The 9,314-nt window shown below is 26.8% G+C and overlaps 1 long non-coding RNA gene across 1 annotated transcript; it reads right to left on the reverse strand.

Moving 5' to 3' along the window:
- Positions 1-4,354: 4,354 nt before the first annotated feature.
- On the reverse strand, positions 4,355-5,514 carry LOC120214481. Its single transcript, XR_005524872.1, has 3 exons — positions 5,057-5,514; positions 4,862-4,936; positions 4,355-4,462 (listed from the first exon to the last, which is right to left on the reverse strand). It is a non-coding gene; the product is annotated as an uncharacterized LOC120214481 (long non-coding RNA).
- Between the last annotated feature and the right edge of the window lie 3,800 nt (positions 5,515-9,314).

Here is a 9,314-nt window from a genome sequence, read left to right on the forward strand (position 1 = left end):
AAATGAGTTTGATTTTATTTAGACAAAGTTTGAAATTTGAGTTCCGTGTATGAAAGAAAAAGAATTAGACGAATTTTTTTAATACTCTAGAACTATTACTATAGTAGTTTATGTTCAATTTTTTTTGTTAGCTATCAACAACGCACACATACCATGGAAATATAATAACTCGAATTTGAGTCTTCTAAAGAGAACGACATCTCTTTTACCACTAAGATCATTCAATAAGTTCAACATTAATTTTTTTATCTCTCATCTAGTTTAATTCTAGATATAGTCTTTATGTAAACTATTTTTTTTGTTACAAAGAGGAAAAACATAAAACTTGTTCACTTTGAATCTTCTCGGGAAGGATATTCTTCTATAATCTGCTTCCAAGAACTGTAATACAACAGCAGGTGGAGACTCTAAAATAATCAGTTGTTCATCCAGGGAACATCCTATCTTGGAGAGGAAATCTGCACAGAAATTACCTTCACTATGAGTATGGCGGAGAGATAGGTGCTTTATGTACACTATTATTAGATATTCTCATACTTGTAAATAAATAAAGACATGAAAATTGTTATTTTATGCGTCATATATATATAATACAATCATCACAATTCATATATAAAGATAGTAAATTTGAATTTAGGGAATTAAGATCGGTACGCCTTAAACTTTAGAGTATTTCATGGATTTTTTAAATGTGATGTTTTGTATATTCATATATGCATAATATGTTATTCGAGTTTTGTATATTTTATGCATAATATATTCTCATACTTGTAAACTCGATGTTGTTTGATGTCATGTATTATTGTTGATTTTAATAATTGAAGTAGGTGAAATCGGATATTATAATTTATTATTATTTGATATTAGGTGAAATCAGATAATTTATTACTAATAAAATAATTATGAGCATAAGACATAGAGTCATGGATCAATTTATGATTGATAGCACTCCGAGTAGTGTACAAACGAAAGTTAATAAGCATGATATTCGTAAAATGATCATGTTATGTCATATGATATCCCATAGACTAGACTAAATACGTTGGGTCTTGATGATTAGCTAGGGAAGATATATATTAGTTGTACGCTTCAGCAAATATAGTATCTTATTCAAATATTTTAACATATCAATTAATTCTAGTACGCTTCATCAAATATAATATCTTATTCTTGATGATTTAGCATGATTAGATCCTGATTGTTGTTTATATTTATTATAATTTCGGTTCTAACAGGTCAACGATCCAAAACATGAAAGGCTTAACTAATCCGAACCACTCAAGGAACAACACCAGCACAATCAAAAATCATACCACGATACGAAGAGGGAATGCCGTAGCATCAAAATTTTATTGACAAAGCAGGTTGAACCCAAACACTTGGCCTAAAAAAATCTTTGAACACCTTTTTGCGTAATTATTTTTAATATGTGAATTTACAAGCATCACAATTGTATTAATATTGTTTTATAAGTTAAATGAGATCTGATTTTTTTGTAATTATTTTTAATATGTTAATTTAGCTTGTATATTTTTTAAAAAAAAATTAAATCACTTTGATAATTAAAAGCGATACTTGTAAATTCGTCGGTGATTATGCATCAATTTTAAAGTGTTGTAATTGCATATTAAAATTGGAACCTGTTCGGTACTAGATGCTGAGCTCTAGGGAATACTAGAGGGGCTTAAATTGGCTTGGAATAGGCAAGTTGATGCTGTTATCGTTGAATCAGATAGTAAAGAAGCGGTGACGGCTTTGAACGAGCGAGGGGGCCGAGGAGGTGGTTCTTCAATGCTACCTCACATTTTTTACTTATTGAAGCAGAACTGGAGGTTTAATTTTAAGCACATAACCAGAAACAACAACTCAATCGCTGACGGAATGACCAAGATAGCTCGCCCGGCCGATTTTAATGTTTAGATTTTTCAGCAGCCACCAAGGGAGGTCCTAACAGCATATCACCGGGAGCCCAGGGGTGTTTGATAGTAGTAGTTTGTACTTTTAATAGTGTGACTTCATATTTTCATTAAAAAAAAGTGGTAAGCAAAGGATGTCCAATGGACAATGGTATGCAGCGGATTGAGTGTAAAATGTAATAATTGATGCGGTGGACAAAAATAATTTTACGAGACCTTCACCGTGATTTAAAAATGACGATCTAAATATAAAAAAATGATAAATTTTTTAATAAACATAAAATTTATTAAATTATTAGGGTCAGTTTAAGAATGATTCTGACAATAGAAAAGTGATTTCTATCTATCCCATCAGTAATGTTAAACACCACTCAAAAATCGATTTAAAACCATGGTTGGAAAAATATTTTTTTAACTTAGGGTGTGTTTGATAGCTATAAGATATTTTCTGAATCTTATTTATATATTTAATATTATTATAATAATGTAGTATTATACTAATAAAATTCTAATAATTAAAATTAAGAGTGTTCAAACGGTTAATTCGGCCGAACAGAATTGCCATTAACCGAATTAGACTAACTTTTTTATTTAATCGTTAATCCAACCGTTTTTTAATATTAATTGAATCAAACTTTATTCAATTTATGTAAATCATTTTCTATAAAATTAATTATAGTGTATCAAACAATTAGTGAAAATGGTTTGCACAATATCATCAAAACACCATAAAATAGTTTTTGAAACTGTTTTCCAGAAAATGTAATATATTTTACGTAAAACAGTTTTAGGTAATTCATTTTATATAAAACAGTTTTCATGTAATTCATTTTACATAAATTATTTTCCAGAAAACCTATTATAGTCTATCAAACAGATCTAATCTCAAAACTCAAATTTCTAACTTTTGTTGTGAAAAATCATTTTTGGAGTGAAATTATAATTTTATACTCAATTATTTAATTTAAAATATTAAATTATTACACATACATGTATAATTATTTATTTGTTTTTTATTAATATTTTAATTGATTGTTAGATATAAATTGATAGAACTTTAATTTTTTTTTATTTTACATATGTTCTTTTTGTCAAATAAATATATAATTAATATTTCATAATAATTTTAAGCCACATGTTAAAAATGTTGGTAACATATTTTTTAATAAAACATTTCATGCACAAAAATATTATTAATGGGTTATTATAAAATATTTGTTTATTTCTATTATGATTTAAGTTGATATATTTCAAATATTATATCATTAATAAGTGTAAATATAATTTAATTACTATATTTTTAATTTATAACATGATGTTTAAAATACACATTTTTTTTCTTTTTGAAGTTACTTCTTAACAATAATTTTAAATACTTAATTTAAAAAAAATACTTTTTAAAAATATTTTTTTATAATATCTAGAAAATTAGTTTTCAAAATAATATCAAACTTGCCTACGAAATCATTTTCAAACAGTTGATAGCTTCTCTGAGTGAATTGTTAAGAAGGTCGCGCTTGTTAAATGAAGACTTGCATATTCCAAAAATTAACTTGGTTGAATTTTTGCAACCTAACACATGCAAGGAGTCGTACTCTCCACTTATGAGGAAAATCTAGCCAAGAAACTTGTATCATAAATTATTAAAAGTCCATACACTACATTGTTAATTTAAGTTGAAAAATAAATTCTTATTTGTCGTTAAACTGGATAACAAATTTCCATAATTTTATGTGCTATAATTTCTATATATAACTATTTTTCTAGGTTTAATGTAAAAATAAGTATTTAAATTATATTTAAAGTTAATTTTTGGTACTTAAAGAATATTTTTAAAAAGTAGGATTGTAATATTTTATTCGTTACACTTTTAGATAAATACCATTAAAAAACTGTTAAGTGACACATGTTACGTTAAGATTTTTTTTTTAAAAATATTTTATTTTTTAAAAATAAAAATATAAACATGAAACATGTCAATAAATGATTTTTTTAATTATGAACAATTAAAAGTATAACAAAAAAAATATTAAACACATATTTTTAATAAAAAAAAATTTAAACACAAAAAGTTACTTTAAGTGCAGTTTAGATAATTATTTTTATATTATACCTTTCTTTTATCAACCATTATAATATTAACATATTACTAGCATTAATAATCACCCATTAACGTTGGATTCTTCAATTTTTTCCAATTTATTTAATTAATAACATTTTTTTTCAAATTATCATTTTTATTTATTAAAAAAATTTATTAAAAATTGAAATTTTAATTTATTTCTAAGAAATACATATGAATTTTAAATTAATTGAATCAGTGTACATATCAATTGTTGACACTCATTTTTTTCGTCCTGAATATTATTATTATTATTATTATATTATTATTATTATTAATATAATTATTTTTTACAGGTTACAAGACCCGACCCGGTGGCAGCAACTCTACCACAGTCATCAATACCTCCCACGTGAATCACTTCAACCTAGCAGCACCTCGTGTACGCCCTGTCAGCACCCCAACCGAGCTGCCCACTTGAAACCTGCAACAAATCCATATTCAAATATCATTTTCAAAGTCAGTAAAGAATTAATCACTTTCCCTGCTCCAATCAAAACTTCATCAAACACAGAGAAAATACACAAAAGGACAAAGGAATTTGGTAAAGAAAAAGGAGACCAAAAACAGAAAAAATGATTCGAGCAGGAGGCTCTCGGTTTTAAAAGGGGGGAAACAAATTGAAAAAGGGGGGCTTCACCTTCGAAACAGAAAAAATGTAAGCAGAGGAGCTTCCTCTGATTCTTGTCGATAAGAACAAGTAATGCAAAAGAGGTCTCCTTTATTTCTTTCAAAGTTTACATAGTAAATCTGTATTTTCTTTGTGTGCATGCTTATATCATTTCGAAAATAAATAGAAAGTAGAGAGGGATTATAGACTTACCTTAGTTTTGTAAACAACAGTAGAGTCTCGGTGGCTCGTCTAAGTCGTTTGGATGCAATATATAGAGTTAAAGGACTTCGTTTGGGTGCAATTGATAGAGTTAAAGGAATGGGATTAGTCTTAATAAACCAAATAAGTTTGATTTTTTTAAATAAAAAACGAGAAATAGAAAGGAAGAAGTGAAAGTTCGTTTACCTGGGTGTTTGGTAATCAGTCTGGGCTTCAATTTCGAAAGGCTAAAGGTCGCTTTGGACCCCCTTTGGTGTCAATTTGTTGTTTTCGGTAAGAGAGAGTAGTGAACGTTTACCTCAACAGTTCGTGTCCTTCGTCGCATGCAATTACCACGGCGGTGTCGGAAGATTCGCTATCATACAGGGGATTCTAGTAGGGTCTTATCGAAACAAAATAGGAAGATGAGTGTTTGATTACCTGAGCGTTGAGTCTCGTCGGGGTTGGTCCTAGTCGAGTCCTGTGGTGATCAGAGGAAAGAGGAACACTGGTTAGTGACGATGGCTAGGCGGTTGTCGGGGTGAAGGTGGCCACCAAGGGAATTGTGAGTGACGTGTGGCTCTGGAGAATTCCAACGGGAACCATGAGCAAGGAGCTGCTCGAGAGGATACAAAGGGGAGAGGAGAAACGGCTGTGTGCGTGTGTTTAGATGTAGGTTAGTCTAGGTTTATTTTAAATTGGGTTTTTATATTACAATTTTCGGGTAAATTAGCTTTTAGCCACCGAATTATTAGGGTAAAACTGTCATTAAGTCTCTCTATTTTTAGTGCTTATTTGCATTTTAGTCCCAAGTACTAGTGTATTTAATTTTTGTTGTTTTTATACATTGCACTTTTAATTTTTTTTATCTTTCGTTTTAGTCCATAGATCTAAGTTTGCATGATTATAATTATGTATATTTATTTTTACTTGCATTTAATTTTAGTCTCTAAATTTAATTGTTTCGAATTTCTGTGTTTATACATTTGGTCTGCTATTTTAATTTTTCCATTTTAATCCTATATATATATTTCAGGTTTATTCTGGTTCCCGTACTTGAAGTTTGATTAAATTGTATTTTAATCCATCAGTGTATTAGAATATATATATTAGGTTTTTTATACATACATTTTATATATAGTAGGTATATATGTTTCATATAATACGAGATCTACTTTTAATAATATACCCTTTAATTTTATCTCCAATTTCATTTTAATTTTTTTATTTGACTCACTTTTCATACCTTTTAAATTTATAATTTTTCCATGTATTTGCATCAATTCCGTAATTGTATATTAATTTATTATTAAATATGTTTCTTTCCTAATTAAGTGCATTTGTTTTATTGTAACATATATGGTAAATATATTTATATTGTGATGTGTGGCTATTAACTTATATTTAAGTAAATAACTTTTGAATGCATGTTGGACTCATAATGTTCACCATTTCATTTCTTTCCATGGTAAAATAATATGTATTTGTTAATAATGGATTTATTATATGTTATTAAAATAATTTGATATACGTTTATTTTAATTTTTATTAGTCATATTTAATTACTATTAGTTTTTAATATGTTTATAAATTACCTATATAGTTGCATTTACTTGTACATATGAATTTAGCTACATGCCATTTTTAATTAATCTGCATGATATTACTCAAATCAAAATAAATTGACTAAGAGTGATATTCAATCATTTTAAAATTATAAAAAGAAAATTTTTAATACGTGAATATTTGATTTATTTTAATATATAGCATTAAGTATTAATACTAGAACCTACATTTTAGATTTGAGCCCCTAGGTTCTTTAATTTTCATAATTTGACACTTTAAGTTAGAAAATGCCTTAATTTATTTTTAGTTTAATTAAGACAAATAAAATTTTGTTTGATTGCATTATTTTTATAAATCTAAGGCACATTAATAGTATATCTCCCGCGATCGTGCTCAGGGGGTGACTACTGATAATTCTTTGAATAAGTCGACATCTTTTTCAAAACCATCATGTTTTTAAAAAACGAGGCAATATTCGGTTATTAGACACAATAGCTGATCTCCCGCATTACGTTCGGGGTGAATGCTATCGGTCTCGATAAATGAACACCTTTCTCAACTTTGCATCCTTAATGATTTTTAAATTAAATAAATATCGAACTCCAAATTTTTGATTTTAAATATAGGGTAATCAACTAGGTACCAATTTTTGGGTGCTTGTGGGGGTGTTAATCTTTCCCCACGCGTAACCGACTCTTGAACCTGATTTCTGGATTTCGTAGACCCCAAAACTTGGTATTTTGATAAAAATAAGATTTTTTTTTAATTAAAATCACCTAGTTTTATGGTGTTCCAATCTCACCTCAAATAATTGGTGGCGGCTCTTCACCTTTCAAAACAATTTTCAAAGATAAAACCCTCGAGTCGATATCGATTTTCCCCCGCCCGAGCGAGAAACGGTTAAGATATCAATAATTATAAGGGTAAAGTACAAAAATGGTCTTTGACTGTAGGATATTGCTTTATTATGTACTTTGACTATTAAAAGTGACAAAATGGACCCTAGACCATAAGGAGTTGCTTTATTGAGTCTCTCAACTATTAAAAGTTATAAAATGGTCACTCAACTATTAATTATGTCGCAAACTCGTTTTTTTTTTGTTAAAAAATTACATGTCAGTTGAGCTGGACGTTAGAATACTGACTGACATATGATAGTTGTTTGAGATTATGATATCATATTTTATCATATCTCAATTAACAAGTTAATGTACATCTCATACTGTCATCAATTTTGTAACGAAAATGGACAAGTTTGGAACATAATGAATAGTCAAATGACCATTTTGTAACTTTTAATAGTCAATGAAATAAAAAAACTAACTCCTTATATTCATAGGATTATTTTTTAACTTTTAATAGTTAAGGGACTTAATAAAGTAATATTCTATAGTCAAGGGACCATTTATATACTTTATCCTAATTATAAATGTATTGTTTAAAAATATATTGAATATGATCGTAAAGGAATTGAGTTTGAATGAATAACTTTTTTTTGCTCAAGTTAACTTATTTATTTATCTTTTTAATTTTTGTTTTGTTTCATACTCCTTACTAATTTTAAAAGCGTGTTCATATTCACTAGAAGAAAAATTCTACAGCATTAGACAAGCAGCGATGTGCATCACCAAAGACAGCACCATTAATTTAGTTTATAAAAAAATTAAATTCTCAAGGAAACATATAATTATAAATTAATTAAAAGTTTAAAGATAAATTATTTAAAAATAAACAGTAAACTATATCAGTGACCACCTAACTATTGCCCCTTTTCATTTTGACTAATATTTTTGAAATTTTGTCAATTAGGTGACTCAACTATTTAAATGCATTTAATTAAACCACTTGTCGTTAATATTTAATAGAGATGTTGATGTCGTAGTTAAACTATTTGATATAATTACACATTTGGTCATTGTTACTTATATATTCTATCAATTTGATCCTAATCTTAATAAATTAAAAATAAACTTAACCCTCAAATCTTTAATTTTAAAATATTTTAAAAGTTACAACATATTCTATATTTATAATAAAATAAAATTTTTACTAGAAATTTCATTTATGGTTCTCAGAAGTATCCCGTAAATGGTACCATAACCTCTTTTGATTTTAAGTAAAATATAGTTGATTAGCCCATGCATATAAAGTTCTCTTGACAAGATTTTTATCATACTATTTGTAAATGACATTCTAATAGATAAATATGATATAGTATACCCTGTAAAACTAATAAATTTTTATCAAGTAAATTTATAATAGAAAAAGGAGACATATTTTTTTCACGTTTGACACAATCTTCCTTTAAAATTTTAAAAATTAATCTCCTACCATAAATTTTTATATCCATCTTTAATAAAAGTTTATATTAATAAGATTCTCGGTAGATTTACCATGAAAAACTTTGCACTAAGAGGTTGACCTATATCAAAAGGGTGATAAATTTAGTTTCTTTTAAATTTAATATCATAAATTATTGTTTGAATTATTCAATTTTTTTAGAAGAAGGTTTGGTTATAAATTTTATTTTGTTATAATTATATAATATGTCGTAAATTTTAAAATTATAGAATATTCTATAATTATTTTGTTATAATTATAGAATATGTCGTAACTTTTAAAATTAAAATAAATTAAAATAAAAAATTAAATTTTGGGTCATTATACATGGCACCATTTGATTTAAGGGTTAAATTTATTATTATATTAGTATTTTTCTTAATTTTGTTTCATAAATATTTATATTTTTGTGACAATGATTTTTTTTATACAGAAGATTAATAAGAGTAACTAAGATTTAGTAACTAATATTATCTCTATTAATGCCCAATATTATATGTAATAATTTCATTAATAAAAGATTAATATTAATTAAATTAACAATAACTAAATTTTTAGT

Source organism: Hibiscus syriacus, unplaced genomic scaffold (assembly GCF_006381635.1).
Source record: "Hibiscus syriacus cultivar Baekdansim isolate YM2019G1 unplaced genomic scaffold, ASM638163v2 tig00110065_pilon, whole genome shotgun sequence".
Lineage (NCBI taxonomy): Eukaryota > Viridiplantae > Streptophyta > Magnoliopsida > Malvales > Malvaceae > Hibiscus > Hibiscus syriacus.